General features: G+C 39.0%; 1 pseudogene; it reads right to left on the reverse strand.

The window, feature by feature from the left end:
* The window catches only part of LOC116456931 (uncharacterized), a 63,811-nt pseudogene that overhangs the window by 15,872 nt on the left and 31,386 nt on the right, over positions 1-16,553 (reverse strand).

A 16,553-nucleotide genomic window follows, 5' to 3' on the forward strand; every position in this document is an offset into this window, starting at 1 on the left:
AGAAAGACCATGCGAGGACACAGTGAGAAGATGGCACGCCAGGAAGAGAGGCCTCACCAGAAACCAACCCTTCTGGTACCTTAATCTTGAACTTCCAGTCTCCAGAACGATGAGAAAGTAAACTACTATTGTCTAAGCCACCCAGTCTGGGGTATATTGTTATGGCAGACCTAGATGCCTAATACATCTTTCCAAAATTGGCAGCTCTCTAAAGCCTTCTGTTGGCTTCCTGCAAAAGTTGTGTTATTCGAGGATGACATGACTATGGCTCTGATGTGGACAATGTTGCAAAAAGCCCTGAGGCCCATTAATAACATGAAAGATAGCAGCTGATGCGTATTGAGAACTTACCATGTCCCAGGTACTATACCGTGTGCCCTACATATATTATCTCATTTAATTATTATGATAGGAATAATTGTCCCTATGTGACAAGAAAAAAAGAAAACTGAAGGTATTTGACTCCAGAAGGTTTTCTCTCTCCATTATGCATCCCTAGTTTGAGTAACTAGGCTATAGTATGGCCCAAAAGAGTACCCCCAAAGGCTGGGTTCATTGAAGGGGCCTCAAGTCCATAGTCATCTCTGATCCCGCATTCAAACACTCACCCAGTCTTTCTGCAGATGCCCAAGATGAACCCTTAGACCTGTGTGGTGACAGATGCAAATTCATTCTCTGGACTCAGATGTGCAGAAAAAAAATAACTATTCCACCTAATACCCGTCTATACCCAATGGATAATAGAAAAAAATCTAAATTTGCTAACTCTCTTCCAGTTTAAAACAATGCCATTTCAGATTAAGTACTTAGCCCAAATTTCATATATCAAAAAACTGAAACACGTGTAATCCACTCTTCCCATTATTAAAACTTAACGATGGAGCTGAATTAAGAAAAAAGAGAATGTTACATAGGGGTGTCAGATGCCCAGTCCCTGCCTCCTCTAGACTGTGGATACCAGAAGGAGTCCTGGGAGAGAGGAAAAGACAAGAATGAGAAACCCATCCCCACTTCTGGTCCCAAGGGGATATAGTGGAAGTGCGAGTATAGACCAGCAGCCAAAGAGAAAGCCTGTCCTTGTTTCCTCTCTCTGGGTTCTGGCTGGGAAATGGGGAAGGGTGCATCCCTAAAAATCCCTAAAAATGGGAAAGGGGAGGGTGCATCCAAGAAGGTATAGGACGCCAAGGAAAGAGGGCACTTGCCTCACTTACACGTGTGGCTCTGAGGGGCGATCACCTGCCAGAATGCCCCACCACCACCACTGAAGAAATCACCTCTGGGCGCCTTTGACATGTCAGGCACTGATCCAGCACATCAGACAAGAAGATGACCATATTTTAATTGCATGCACATGTGTGTGTATATGGATTTTTGGATCATTTTATTCTATTAAACTTCCTGAAAAAAATATAAATTTTAGAGATTAAATAGTATTTTCACTGCACCAGGGGCACTTTGGGATTTAAAGACAGTTTTAAAAGAATCCTTTTGTAAAGTAAAGGTTAAGTCCACAGTTGTTTGTTTTGTTTTGTTTTTAATGCAAACTCAGATTTTTCCTATACATTTGGTTTACTTAAATTATACACACACACACTAACACACAAAAATATCTCAATTCCCTTGGCAGCCTATGATATTTGCTTCATTTATCAGATTGGAGGAAGGAGAAATATTGAAGAGATGAGGAAGATGAGATGGAATTTTTAAATAAACTTTTCCTAGAACAATCACATTTTCACATTTGCAGTTTATATTGTTTTTCTGTCATGAGTGGCTTAGAAACTAAATAAACAAACAAACAAAAACCTACATAAGAGGAAAGGTAATGGAACAAACTGAAACGCTGGTTTAGAACCACGAGTTTAGTGGGAGTGTATTATTATACTTCCTTAATTCTGCCACGTGGCAAGGTTTTCTATGTGATTAATGAGGCACCATTGTACAACACTACCAGAAGGCAAACAATTCCAATTACCGATAGAGCTAAACCATAATTACCATGCAAATGATTTCAATAATGTAATAGAATGGAGTATCTGGTCATTACAGGGCAGACAATTCACAATGTTAATTGGGGTTAGTCTGTTTTCAGAGAGTAAATAATATTAACAGTAACATAAATCCAAACTAATATTAGGTTTGACTTTGCTTATAATCAAGGGGAATGGTCTACTTCCGAAATTACATTTACATTACAAAGACAAACCAGACTTGCTTCAGTTTCTATCATAAGTAAAATGGTTTGGATTGAAAATACTAGGAAGCAAAATGATACTGAGATGAGATTGAAAATTCGAGAAGAGAGGTCAGCAATTGAACGCCTTTAGGCAAGAATTCAGACAAGGGAATAGACAACTTCTAATTCCCAGAGTTGCCTCCTGTGGGCAGGAGATGATGGTTGAGAACCCCAAAAATAGGGAAGAACAAGGAAAAAGAAAACTGCTGTTAAGTCACCCTCTTAAATCCTATTTTTCCTCTCATTCTTTCTTCTATTATCCAAGTTTTAATTTTACATAACCACCTACTTGGCCTATTGTAATAGTTTTCAAGTCAGTTTCCTGCTCACTTCCTCCTCTTCCCCATTATATTTACCTCTTCCCCATTCTGTGCAATATCAGTAGAAAAACATGAAGTTCTTCCCTCCCACTACTAAAGTCCCAATACTTTCTACTTCCATTCTGAAGTACCCAGAGGCTCCTTCCCCCAGAACCTTCCTCTTACTATACTGTACAGTCCCTAGGAAGTGCATGGTCCAACTTGGCCACTTATATTCATTCCTCCAAGGCTCCCAAGGCTCCCAAGACTCAGATGAATTGGGGTTTTTTTGCTCCAGCAGCAGTGCCCTGAATTTTGTGAAGTTCCTGTTGCTTATACTTCCACAGTAGACATAGTTTCTGTTCATGGCTCCTCCCATCCTATTTTTAAGCTTGATTCTCCTGTTTCCCTCTTATTACCTGATCCATACATCCCTCTAACAAATTCCACTTTTATAAGATCTTGGACAGCGTTCATTTTTGTGGCTTTCCAAAGAGGAACGCTAACTGATACGCCTCTCCTAAGAAAGTTAAGCCAGATCCACATGGCTTCCCCTGAGGGATAGGAGAGAAGACAGTCATGATTATCTGGCAAATTGGGGCTGTTTCTAAGGATTTCTTGTGGTCATTTTAAATTGGAAAATATCCTGTGAGTAGATGACATAATCAGATGCAGTGGAGGTAGTGGTTAAGAACCAAGCTCCAGAGCCAGGCCTTGCGGGTTTAAACCTCACTTCCTCCACTGAATAGTTGTATGACCTTGGGCAAGTTGCTTAAAAGTGAAATGGAGAAAGCAAGAAGCCATTCCTCCTGGGACTGCAACAAGAATGAATGAGCTGTACGTGTGGAATTCATAGAGCAGAGCCTGACACCAGCAAGCATTTGTAAGCATGTAAAATGTGATTATTAAGACTTCTGAAAAAATAGGCTCTGTGAGTAGGCAAATAAGATTTTAAAAATAATGATTCAATAAACTTACCTGACATCCGTATACAAGTAACTGTATAGCATCCAAAGTAGTCACTCTGGGGCTACAAATATTCTCATGATGTTGCCATTATTCAAGGTTTGTGTTTTTTGTTTGTTTGTTTGTTTTCAGAATTTCTCCTTTAGAATTTTATTTAGAATCTTCCATACATAGGTTTGATTGCCCTTGTTCCAGCAAAAAAGGGATTTAGTTACAAAATCCCAGCGAAAATAATGATTAGAATATGTAGGCTCAGTGTGTGACCATTCCTCCTTCTGGTCACCCAAGCCTTGTGCTGCAGGTAACCACAGAGGTGATGAACTGTGAATCTTTCCCCCTATGAGCCTCACTGGCTTGAGGAAACCAAGTCCTGTGGAACAATTCCAAGTGCTTGCCTGGAAAGACTCCAAGTCTCCTTAGCGGCCTTGACAAGGTATCAGATGGCTTCCAAGGAAACCTCAGTCCCAGAAAATTTTCCCGGCTCTATGTCCCATCTCACTTCTTCTAAAGGTCTTGATCAGTAAGTGCTGCTACTACCGCCACCGCCTCTTGGTCCTTTGCCAAGGCTTGGGTGGATTGCTCCCCAGTCCTGTCTGTAGTGCTTTCTTAAGCTCTCCAAAGGTATCCAGAGTCAGTCCATTCATCACAGCCCCTGACACATGTTAACTTGAATCAGTTACCAGCAAACTGAATCTATGGGGTATCTGAAGGTCCAACCAATGCCTTATTAAGGTTTAATGCTCTGCAAGGTTCAGGGTTTGAAGATAGTTGAGGGTGAGAAAATTTAGCTCCCAACTGCCAATAAGAGCAGGAAATCAAAAAGCCCATGGGCTCTCATCCCAGTGCCAACTGATGCTGTGCTTTTTATTCAGGACTCCCCAGTGCTGACAGATGTCTTGGTTGAGGGGTAGTGGTGGTAGCTATCATCAAGGCACAGGTGCATTTCAATGTATGTGTGAATCAAAGAAACAGTGTTTGAGTAGAAGCTGGCCTTGATGATCCTGTTACGATCCCAAAAGATGGTCCAAGTGACCAAGTCCTATGGTGAACACAAGTGGTGGTACAGTCCTCCAATAGTAACTACATTTTAGGGATACTGGCTCACCAGGGATGCCGCCTAGGAGGCCTCTGAGCCCAACCAGTCAGGCTCTTAGATGAAAGCTGCTTCAGTTCCTACAGCCTCAGAGAGACAGATGATTGTCTCTGAAGCCAGTATAGAAACAAAGTGCAGCTCAATGAGTGAGAATAGGCTTGGCAATAGATGAGTGGTTCTGCTGCTCACCGCTGGGAAGCCTAAACTCCAGAGACAAGGGTTGGTGGGAGGAAAAGCAGGTTTATTTGGAGAATCAGCAAACCAAGAAAATGGTGGACTAGCATCCTAAAGTATCATCTTAAGTTGGTACAAATTTCAGGCTCTTTTTATGTTAACGGCAGGAGGAAGAAGAGGGAGTTGCGATCAAGGGGTGACCAATGACTGCAGACATCTGAGTGCCAGTGAGGGTTGGAGGAGGTTGGGAACTTCTTTGTCGTTGGTCAGGTCACAGTGCACCTGTATATCTTTAACAAAGTACAGTTGTTTACCTACTTTCCCTCTAATTCCAGAATTAGTTATAGAAACTCCACGATTGCTGTTTTTGCATATTATCTCAGTGCTCTAAAATTATCCTAGCCTAGGTGCAGGAATGGGTAAATGCTCCTTAAACAAAAATGTAGTTATGTTAGTTCGTTGGCTGTTTCCCTGTTACAATAAAAGCCAGGGCTGTTCAGAAACAGGGCTACAGTTGGGGCTCTCCTGCAAAGACACAGGCTCCAGGAAGGTCATCCCCTTCCTGTGCAGGGGAATGAGGGTAGAAAACAATAGAGGAGGCCCATTCTCAAGGCCCTTCTGGATTAGTGACCCACAGGATGAGGCTCCATGGAGACACCTGCAGCACTTACAAGGCACAGCCCAGTGGGTTTCAGTGACAACAGGTTGGTATAGGTCTCCTGCCACAATTTTGACACCGAGCTCCTAACACCATCTTGGCAGTCTCAGTGACCATTTCTTCAGCAATGTTGCTAAACTTAAGCTAGTTCAAATTAACACCCAATTTTTTATAATTTCTCCTTTCTCAACTACTAAATCTTGTTCACATATATACTGCTGACTATATGTATTAATGCTTTATTTTGAATTTTATAAATAAATATTCTTAAGGAAGATTCATCTGTTTTCATTTCTCATATTGTCCTTGTTTTGTTTTTAAGGGGAGATCAGCCTTATAAAATGAACTTAAGAATTTTGTCTTTCTCTAGTCACTGGAACAGTCTGCATAAGCTAGTGAAGAATCTTTCTTCACAATTTGATGGGCTTAGTCTTGAAAATTGTCTGATCCAGGTGAGTGACAGCGTGTGTGTGTGTGTGTGTGTGTGTGTGTGTGTGTGTGTGTGTGTGTCTGTTTTTGAAGACAAATTCAATTTCTCTAGTGCTAACAGGACTTTTCAGATTTTCCGTATCTTCTTAAATCATTTTTGGTTCTCTACATTTTTCTACAAGCTTAATGAACTATTTGCAAACTTTTTGGCATAAAGTTGGAAATATCTGCAATATCTTCTGTATCTGGTTGTGATTCCTTTTTCATTCCTAATGTTAATCATCATTTGCCCGTGAAAAATGCTTAATATCAATTATCATTGCTGTAAGTTTGTCTGTTTTGTTAGCCTTTTCAAAGAACTAGTTTTAATGTTCACTGATGGTCTATTTTTTTTGCCTCCCATTTAATTAATTTCTGCTTTTATCTTCATTATTCCCTTTTTCTCTTGCTTTAAGGTTACTCTGCCATTCTTTTCCTAACTTCTCAGACTAAATAGTTTCTTTTGTAATTTTATATCTTCTTTTGTCTAATAAATATATTAAAGCCATAAATCTAAAGTATTGCAATAGCTAAATCCCATTATCTTTTATATGTAGTGTTTCATTGTTATTCTCGTCTTAATATTTTGTAATTTTTATTATAATTTCTTCTTAATATATACATTATTAATCAATAACTATGAATTTTTTTTAATTTCCAAAACTATGGGGATTGTTTTTAGTATCAATTGCTAGTTTAAATTGCATTTCAGTCAAACAACGGGGCCTACAGCATATTAATTTTTAGGTAATATAACTTTTTTGTGGCTCAGATTTTTTTGTGTGTCATTCAGTAATATGTGTATTCTCTAACTAATGGGATCAGGGCTCTATTATGTTCATTTTATTGTATTGCTCAAATTTTCTAAATTCTTAAAAAAATTGTTTTATCAAATTTTGAGAACATATGATAAATTCTCCCATATTTAGTAAGAATATACCCATGACATTCTTTAGGTATTTACTTCAGCTTTTTGAAAGATGATGTTCTTAGGTGCAGATGGGGTCAGACTATTTTAGCTTCCTGTTTTTATTTTATTGTTATACAGTCACTCTCTTATTCCTAACATTGCTTTTACTGCTATGAAAAAGGTAGTATCAAGCTAATATTGATAATTAATATTAATAATAATGCTACTTTTTTGGTTTTTGACATGGAGTCTGGCTCTGTCACCCAAGCTGGAGTGCAGTGGTGCAATCTCTGCTCATTGCAACCTTTACCTCTCAAGTTCAAACAATTCTCCTGCCTCAGCCTCCCAAGTAACTGGGATTACAGGTGTGCACCCCCACCCCCGGCTAATTTTTTTTTTTTTTTTGTATTTTTAGTAGAAATGGGGTTTGGCCATGTTGGCCAGGCTCATCTCGAACTCTGACCTCAGGTGACCTGCCCGCCTCGGCCTCCCAAAGTGCTGGGATTACAGGTGTGAGCCACCACACCAAGCCAATAATAATGCTACTTTTAATATTGCTATCACAACTTTTTGGAGAGGAGGGCTTGCATAGAAAACTCATTTCCTGGAGGCAGTGAGCATGGCTTGGGCTGCCAGCCTGCAAGCTCAGGACCCCTTTGCTTAGGCCAGCCCTCCGCGAGAGAAAGCAGAAGCATGCCCTGTAAGCTCTGTCTTGTCTCTCCTTGCCCTGCATGTGCTGGGCAGGGACAGGGGAGCCAAGACTTTGCTGATGAGCCCTTCTTCATGGGCTGCTGACATCTGCAGATGCTGCTAAGCAGAAGTGCCCTGTACTGAGCAGCTAATCCCGCTCCTCCTACCGTACTGCAGCTCCTCTCCACCCCCGGTAAGTCTTATCCCACTCTCTCACCCAGGACAAGGAGCACATCCCAGTGTCTAGGACATTTGATGGCTATCAAGACACCTCAGCCTAAGCTCAGCTCTGCCATGAGGAAGCTCAGAGACCGGGAAAATCTACTTGGCCTGTCTGGGTGTATGTTTCTTCTATAAAGTAACGGAGGTACATGTTTTTAAAGTTTGAGGTCACTGCTAGCTAAGGAAAATGCTATGAATCTATCTAATTGTAAGTGATCTTGTTGTTAACATATTATGAATTTCAAATCCTAAGTACTTCGCTGAGAAATTAGACAAATCCTCAGAATTAGGCACAAGAAGGCTTGGTGATGGGGAATGGAAGGAAAAGCCATGAATAATAGGAAATATTTATTAGATTGCAGCCTGGTAGAGCAGGAGCAAGTTTCTTTAAAAATATCAAACTAATGAAGACTTTTTTCCCAGAAAATTCCCCTTTTTCCTAAACTTTCACATACCTGGGGAAAATGACAATTTTCAAAACAAAGCAGGTGTAAGTAAGGCTAAAACATGTTTAATACATAATATCCCTTTGAACTTTATCTTGGTCCTCCAAAAATCTAACAAAGTAACTTTCTCCTAAGGAAAAAAGAGCAATCACATACATATTACAGAGAGCTTTTCCTAGGAAATCTTACCTATACCAGTGTTTTCACCCTAAAGTGCTACATAATTTGGGAAAATCCCGATACTTATATCAAAATTCAGATACAAAAAGCACAAATCTGAAATCCCAGGCACAGCTGTCCTGCTTCCTTATCATCAAGCCTATGAATTTCACTAGGTGGCAGCATGTAATAACAAATAATGACATTACAAGTTTATAAATAATAAAACTGTAACAAGCTACTTTAATAGCAAATGTCAGCCTCACAAAGATTCTAAAATAATAGAGTTCTAGTCCTTTTTCAGCATAACTTTAAAGTCCTTTAAAGGACTTTTTTTCTCCACACATTCACACATTCTATTTTAAGTAAAAATTATGGAACTAAAGCCTAATGGGTAGAGGGGTTAGGATACTCTCTGACATCTTTTCCTCATCAATATTTAGATAAAGGAAATGAAAACTCACATCTAAGCCAAAGAAGTTTTAAAAGATACCAACAATCAAATACAATTAAGTCTTTCTCAAGGTCAGGATTTTATCTGGCAATTAGCGATCTAGAAAAGAATACCAAAATTTTTGATCCAGAAAAAAACATACCAATGCAACTGAAATATTTAAGGCCATACGTAGCATTCTACAAATTCGGGGCATGAACATGTTTTGCCTGGCCTGAACTGTGTGTGTGTGTGTGTGTGTGTGTGTGTGTGTGTGTGTGCGCGCGCGCGCATGCAGAATTGTCCATATTCAAATTTGAACTTTTTCACAGAAAACTGAGAGAAGTTAAGGATGAGCTAAGTTGATAGAGAGTCACTTTCACAGATTGGAAGACTCAATATTATTAAGATGTCAATTCTACCCAGTCAAATTTCCAGCAAGCAAATTTTTGGTAAAGATTGACAAGTTAATTCAATAATTTGCAAATCCAAATGACAGAATTGCCAAAACTACTTTGAAACAAAAAAAGAATAAAGTTTAAGAACTTAAACTACTTCATTTCAAAACTTATTCGAAAGCTGCAGTAACCAAGACAGTATGACAGAGATACAAAGAGAGACATACACATCAGTGGAAGACAAGACAATGAAGAGTTTAGAAACATGCAAACATATATGGCCCATTAACTTTTGCTGAAAATGCCAAAATAAATAAATGGAAATACATTTATTTATTAATGTATTTTTAGTAAATGGTGTTGAAAAACTAACTAACCATATGCAAAAAACGAACCATCCATATGCAAAAAAACTCAATTTTTAATTCACACCACACATTAAAATTCATTTAAAATGGATAAGACCTAAGCGAAAAAGCCATAACTACAAAACTTCTATAAGATGGAAAACAATTTACATTAAAAAGCATGAAAGAAAATCCTCACAACGTTGGGGACAGGCAAAGATTTCTTAGATAGAATAGAAAGGACACACCATAAAAGAAAAATTGATAGATTTGACCTTATCAAAACTTGTCCTTTCTAAAAGGCACTATTAAGAAAATGCAAAGACAAGCCACAGATTGGAAGAAAACATTCACAGTCCATATATATGAGAAAACACTTGTATTCAGAATCTATAAAGAATTCTTCCAACTCAATAACAAGAAGACAAACAAACACCCAGTAAAAAATGGACAAAAGATTTGGATGCTTTATTGGCTAACAAACTCATGAAAAGACAGGCAACATCTTTAGTCTTTAGACCAATGCAAATGTAAACCAAAATAAAATATAACTGCACACCCATTAGAATGGATAAAATTTAATAGACTGGCAATATCAAGTATTAATGAAGGTAAGAAGCAACATTGCTGGTGAAAAACCATCTGACAATTTCTTATAAAGTTAAGTGTATATTTACCATCTCACTATTCAGTATATACCCAGAAGAAATCAAAGTGTATGTATATGCACATGAATCTCCATAGCAGCTTTGTTCATAATAGCCAACCATTGGAAACAACCCAAATGTGTGGTTTGATTGGATAAACAGATTGTGGTATATTTATAAGTAGACTACCACTCAGAAATAAAAAGGAACAAATTACTGATAACAACATGAATGAATCTCAAAAATGCTTTGTTGAAGAGTCCAGACACAAAAGAGTGTATACTATCTGATACTATTCATATAAACAGTCAAAACTAACGTGGCACCTCGGCGCAGTGGCTCACATCTGTAATCCCAGCATTCTGGGAGGCTGAGGCAGGTGGATCAACTGAGGTCAGGAGTTCGAGACCAGCCTGGCAACATAGTGAAAACCCACCTCTACAGAAAATACAAAAATTATCATGACGTGGTGGCAGGCGCCTGTAATCCCAACTACTCAGGAGGCTGAGGCAGGGGAATCGCTTGAACTCGGGAGGCAGAGTTTGCAGTGAGCTGAGATCGCACCATTGCACTCCAGCCTGGATGACAGAGAGAGACTCTGTCTGAAAAAAAAAAAAAAAAAAAAAAAAGAAAACCCTAATGTGGCTTTCTGCATTCGAACAAGCACAACTAGTCTATATTAAGAGCAAGCAGATCTATGGTTTCTTGAAATTGGAGACGGGGGATTTTGAATGCAAAGGGGCATGAGGTAACTTTTTAGGGTGATGGAATCAAACTTTTGTCTTGATTGGGCTGGCAATTACATAAGTGAATATATATATGTATATTTTGAAACTTATCGAACTGTGCATTTAAAAGAAGGGGGGAAGTATACAAATTACCTCACAATAAAGATAACCAAATTAGTGGGCCCAGCAGTGTGGGAGGGGAAATATAAGAAAGAGTAATCGCACCAACGTCGCTGTTTTCTGCAGCTTCCCTTTGATGCGTGACACGTGTGCTTCCGGTAGCCATGCTTCATGCTTTCTGCACTAGAATATATTAAGGATTCAATACAAATAGCAAAGAATTCTTAGTCTCTCCACCTACAAACACTTCACACTTTATTCTTCTGCATTTTTGTACATCTGCTTTTCTTTCTGTTATCCTGACTGCTGCACTAGTCCAAACATAGCAATGAAGAGTATTGTGTGTGTGTATATATAAATATATATATATACATATATATATGTCATCTGCCTTACATAAAATCCCACCACTCATAAGCCCAGCATAGCAGACACTGGGAATATAAAGCCTACCTGCCAAAAAATAGTAAGTGCAGAGACCATCACATATTTATTTCTAAGGATTCACACTTCAAATGAATAAGGCTCCAGGGCAGGTGGAAAGGACAGGGCCAAGAAACAAGCAGGGGAACTGGCCTTAGGAGAAATCCAGGAACCCTGTCATTGAGACATGAAAGAAGAAGAGCTGAAAATAGAGGTGTTGTGAGGGGGATGCTGCAGAATTGGCAGCCTTTTGTCTCTGCATCGTGGAAGAAAAAGTGGATAGGGTGGGGTTGGGGCTTGAGGGAAATGAGAAAAGTTTGCAACAGCCACTGTGAAGAACTGGAAACAAGTTTACCACCAAAGAGCAGTACTGACACTGCCCAGTGCCAGGTGTGATCAGAAGCCTTCAGTTTCTGATGGCATCAGTCAGTCTCCAGGCAAAATTGTCTCTTCTAAGAGTCTTGGGTCTGTTCTTTTTTTCACAAGCAGGCATTTGAGCATTTTGAAAATGCAGAAGTGTGTATATATATATATATATCACTACACATCTCTGGATAGTGAGACTATGGAGGTGTTACTTTGTATTACTATTAGGTTGGTCAAAAGCAATTGTGGTTTTCATCGTTACTTTCAATGGCGAAAACTGCAATTATTTTTGCACCAACCTAATATAAATGTCCCTAAGTCTTCTCCTTTCCAGCTTAACATCTCAACCTACAATCATTCCTCAAAAAGCAATCATTTTGCCATCTTGGCAGTTTTCTCTTGGAAAAAGATAAATAACAACAAAAAGTTAATAATTCTATATGTGATGGTTAACTTTATGTGTCAACTTGGCTGAGCCACAATGCCCAGATATTCCATCAAACTTTATTCTAGATGTTTCTGTGAATATGGTTTTTGAATGAGATTTGTATTTAAATTGGCTGACTTTGGGCAAAGCAGACTGCCCTCCATAATGTGGGTGGGCCCCATTCAATCAATTGAAGGCTTTATTAGAACAAAAACTGATCTTCCCCCTGAGAAAAAAGAATTCTGCAGGTGGACTGACCTTGGACTTGAAGTGCAACTCTCCTGTGGGTCTCCAGTCTGCTGGCCTAAACGAACAGGTTCTGGACTCACTAACCCTCCACAACCACATGAGCCAATTCCTTAAAATAAACCCAGATAGATAGATAGATAGATAGATAGATAGATAGATAGATAGATACATAGATAGAGATACAGCAACAAAGATAGATATAAACATAGACATAGACACAGACATAGACATAGACATATAAAGAGAGCGATATGTAATTCTGTTGCTTCTATTTCTCTGGAGAACCCTTGCTAATATACCTTATTTTTTTAAATGCCTTCACATAAGCTATCCAGTAGGTGGATCATGCAAGCCATTTTGCTAATCAGCTCATACAGATTTCATTCACTCACAAACAGACATAACATATAAGATCCCTTCTCCATTTCTTCTCACTAACAGTAATTTCTAAATACCAAACCCCATAGAGACCATCAAATTTTGTGTGATATTTAGTATATCAATAGAGATCGTAAAAAAGTTAGTTACACAGCTGTATGTTCATTTTTTAAATTATTTAAGATATTTATTAACAAGTGCTTGCAGTTTGTTAACTTTTTTGGAAAAAAAAGTCAAGTTATAAATTTTATTACAAATTAAAAATGTTCTTTAAAATCTCAACTTGACTGGTTATAAAACATTTAAAAATCTTTAAAGGCATTATTGAGTGAAACCACGCCTCTATTCATTCATGGCATTTAAAAAAATAATTAGTGAGCAGGAATTGGTTTATTTTCCAACTTTCCCACTGATCTTCAAATACGTTGCTTTTGTTCAAATAGTGCAGGGTTTCTAACAGTCCAGTTGTAAAGATTTTTACTAATGTGGATTTGAAATTTAGCCTCTAATCTATTGAGAATGATGAGGATTTTGCTGGAACAAAGATGACTAATAATTATCAAGAACAGTAACAGCTAGGCTGATGCAATTGGCAACTCACCCATGTATTTCCAAAAGCAGCCCACGTTTTATAGATGCGTGATGTGATACTAGCACCCTTCTCCTCAGGCTAAGCTGCCAGGGTCTTTTCTTTGACCCAGTTTGTTGACACATCATTACTTTCAAGCAAACAAACCCTTGTCCCTGTGTTTAGGATGGGAAGTGAATTGAGGAACATAGCATATATAGGATATATTGTCTCTCTTTTCAACTCTAGCTATGTAGGATTTTGTTTGCGGGGCAGAGCTACTTTAGATCAGAAGCACCAGCACAACTAAACCAGATAAGATAGTGAAATTGCATTGTACTTGTTGGAACATGGCTGCTATCCTATGCAAACACCTTCACCCCATGCTACCACTTCCTCTTCTCTGGTACACTCTTAGGATCCCTCCAAGACCTTTCCACAATTTCTAACTAAAGGGATAATGCATGGCAGAGTTGGGACCCTTAGGACCCTCAGGACCCTCATCTGGAGCTACTACCAGCATTTATTCCAGTCGGGCAGCATCCATGCCCTATTGATTGCTAAATATTCTAATAACATACTTGATTGATTGGGACATTTTTGAGCATCTTTTGACCTCCTTTGTTTGCTCATAGATTCTGATTGCTCAATCTACTTTTGTTAAAAATAAGAAGTACAAGCATTTGTATAACAATCTATCCTTTGTAGCTTTCTCGATACATTAGCTTATTCAACAACTATTCATTTAGCCCTGCCATGTTCCAATCGCTGTGATAGGTATTTACACACACATGTATATGCACACATCATTTATTCCTCATGACAGTCCCTAACTTGGGTGGTACTATAATAACTTTTACCAGGCCAGGAGCGGTGGCTGACGCCTGTAATCCCAGCACTTTGGGAGGCCGAGGCAGGCGGATCACAAGGTCAGGAGATCGAGACCATCCTGGCTAACACGGTGAAACTCCGTCTCTACTAAAAATACAAAAAATTAGCCAGGTGCGGCGGCGGGCACCTGTAGTCTCAGCTACTCGAGAGGCTGAGGCAGGAGAATGGCGTGAACCCGGAAGGCAGAGCTTGCAGTGAGCCTAGATAGCGCCACTGCAGTCTAGCCTGGGCAAAACAGCGAGACTCTGTCTCAAAAATAATAATAATAATAATAATAAATAAATAAAAAATAAAAAAAATTTACCAAAAATTATATTAGCAATATTATATATTAGTATATTATTATTGTGTTATATTATTAGTTATAATTATAATCTCATAATTATATTACAATAATTATATTATTATTATATATTATTCTGTATGCTAAATGACAGGCACTATGCTAAACACGTAACATGGATTTGCCAATTTGATCTACAAAAATGTCTTGAGATACATTCTTTTTTCATCCCTATTAGATGGACGAGTCAACTGGGACTGGTAAAGGTTAGGACACATCCTTAAGGCTAAAGATGTGTAGGAACAGGGCAAGGACTCTGATCCAGGTTATCCAATTCCAACTTTTCCACTGTTTTCTCCATTGTTCCAAGTTCCCTTGCATTAGAAGTTGATATTGGCAGAAGTACTGAATAACAGGGCTACAGTAATTTCTAAATGGATAGAAGTATCTTGAGTTCTGACTTTCAGATTTGGCATTGGCATCTTATATTTTTCACATTAGAAAAGTGACAAATTCATGCCAAAAACCAACTGTTTTCTAAACGAAGCTCTGCTCCAATTTCTCTTTGCTAATTATTCTGTTTAAAAGATGGGCATTTTGCTAGCCTTTGGAGACTCTTTCTGGGTTTTTCTTATAAATTTTATTTAAGATTTCTACATTGATATGTCTTGCTAGGGATATTATAGAGAAGGGAAGGCTTGACCTGATTCTGTCTCCTCTCCCAACTTTTCCCTACTCTTGTCCATGGAGGAATGCTAAACCATAAGCTTTTTTTTTTCGCTTTTTTTTTTTTTTTTTGAGACGGAGTTTCGCTCTGTCCCCCAGGCTGGAGTGCAGTGGCGCGATCTCGGCTCACTGCAAGCTCTGCCTCCCGGCTTCACGCCATTCTCCTGCCTCAGCCTCCCAAGTAGCTGGGACTACAGGCGCCCGCCAACACGCCCGGCTAATTTTTTGTATTTTTAGAAGAGATGAGGTTTCACCATGTTAGCCAGGATGGTCTCGATCTCCTGACCTCGTGATCTGCCCGCCTCGGCCTAAGCATAAGCTTTGAGGAGAGGGACTACGTCTATTTCATCGCATCTCCAGCCACCAACCTAGTGCCTAGAACATAAGAAAATAATAAATATTTTTTGAATGCTGGAATAAGTATGGGTGGTGCTTTTTAAATGTCTATAAGAGATACAATTGTCATAAGTATGATAACTGTATGTTTTAGCTCCCACAACATTCTGCCCACTCCAACCAGGTTAAAAATCCACTATATGTAGTGTATGACATCTGGCACTTGGTTCTCTCTTCATTCTTTTATATAACAAACACTTAAAAAACATTCATTCATGTATTTAACAGATATTTGCTGAGCACCTCTATATGCCAGGCAATTGCTAGATTGTGGGACTACAGTGATGAACATAAGGGTAAGTCAGGCCCCTTCTCAGAGAGCTTAGATCATAGTTGGGAGGAGGAAACAGGATAAATACATCTAACAAACAAGTTTTTTAAAATAGGCAAAGATAAACACGGGAAAGAGATGGAGTAGCTGGGAGTAGCAGTAAGAAGGTGACCTTTCAGTTGAGACCTAAAGGATGAGGATGACCCAGCCATGCAAAGAGATGAGGAAAAGAGCTCTCTAGGCACAGAGGAGAGCAAGTGCAAAGGCCGAGGTTCCTAGGGAACAGAAGGGAGGCTAGAGCTGCCAAAGTCCAGTGAGCCATGAAGAACAGTGAGAGGAGGAGCAGCCAGGCCTTGCAAGGCTCCGTGGTGCAGTTTGGATTTTATTCTCAGATAAATGACAAGCCAGTAAAGGGAGATGAAAATAATTGTCTCTCTACTGTGGAGAGTGGGCTGAGAGGGAAGAATAAAAGCAGTGGGGTGATGTGGGTTGCACTCACAAGATGACAGTGGAAATGGAGATAAGTCAATGGATTCAAGTTCTACAGCAACTGGGTATGTCAGATAAAGGGAGAAGGTAAG

Source organism: Hylobates moloch, unplaced genomic scaffold (genome assembly GCF_009828535.3).
Source record: "Hylobates moloch isolate HMO894 unplaced genomic scaffold, HMol_V3 SCAFFOLD_17, whole genome shotgun sequence".
NCBI lineage: Eukaryota > Metazoa > Chordata > Mammalia > Primates > Hylobatidae > Hylobates > Hylobates moloch.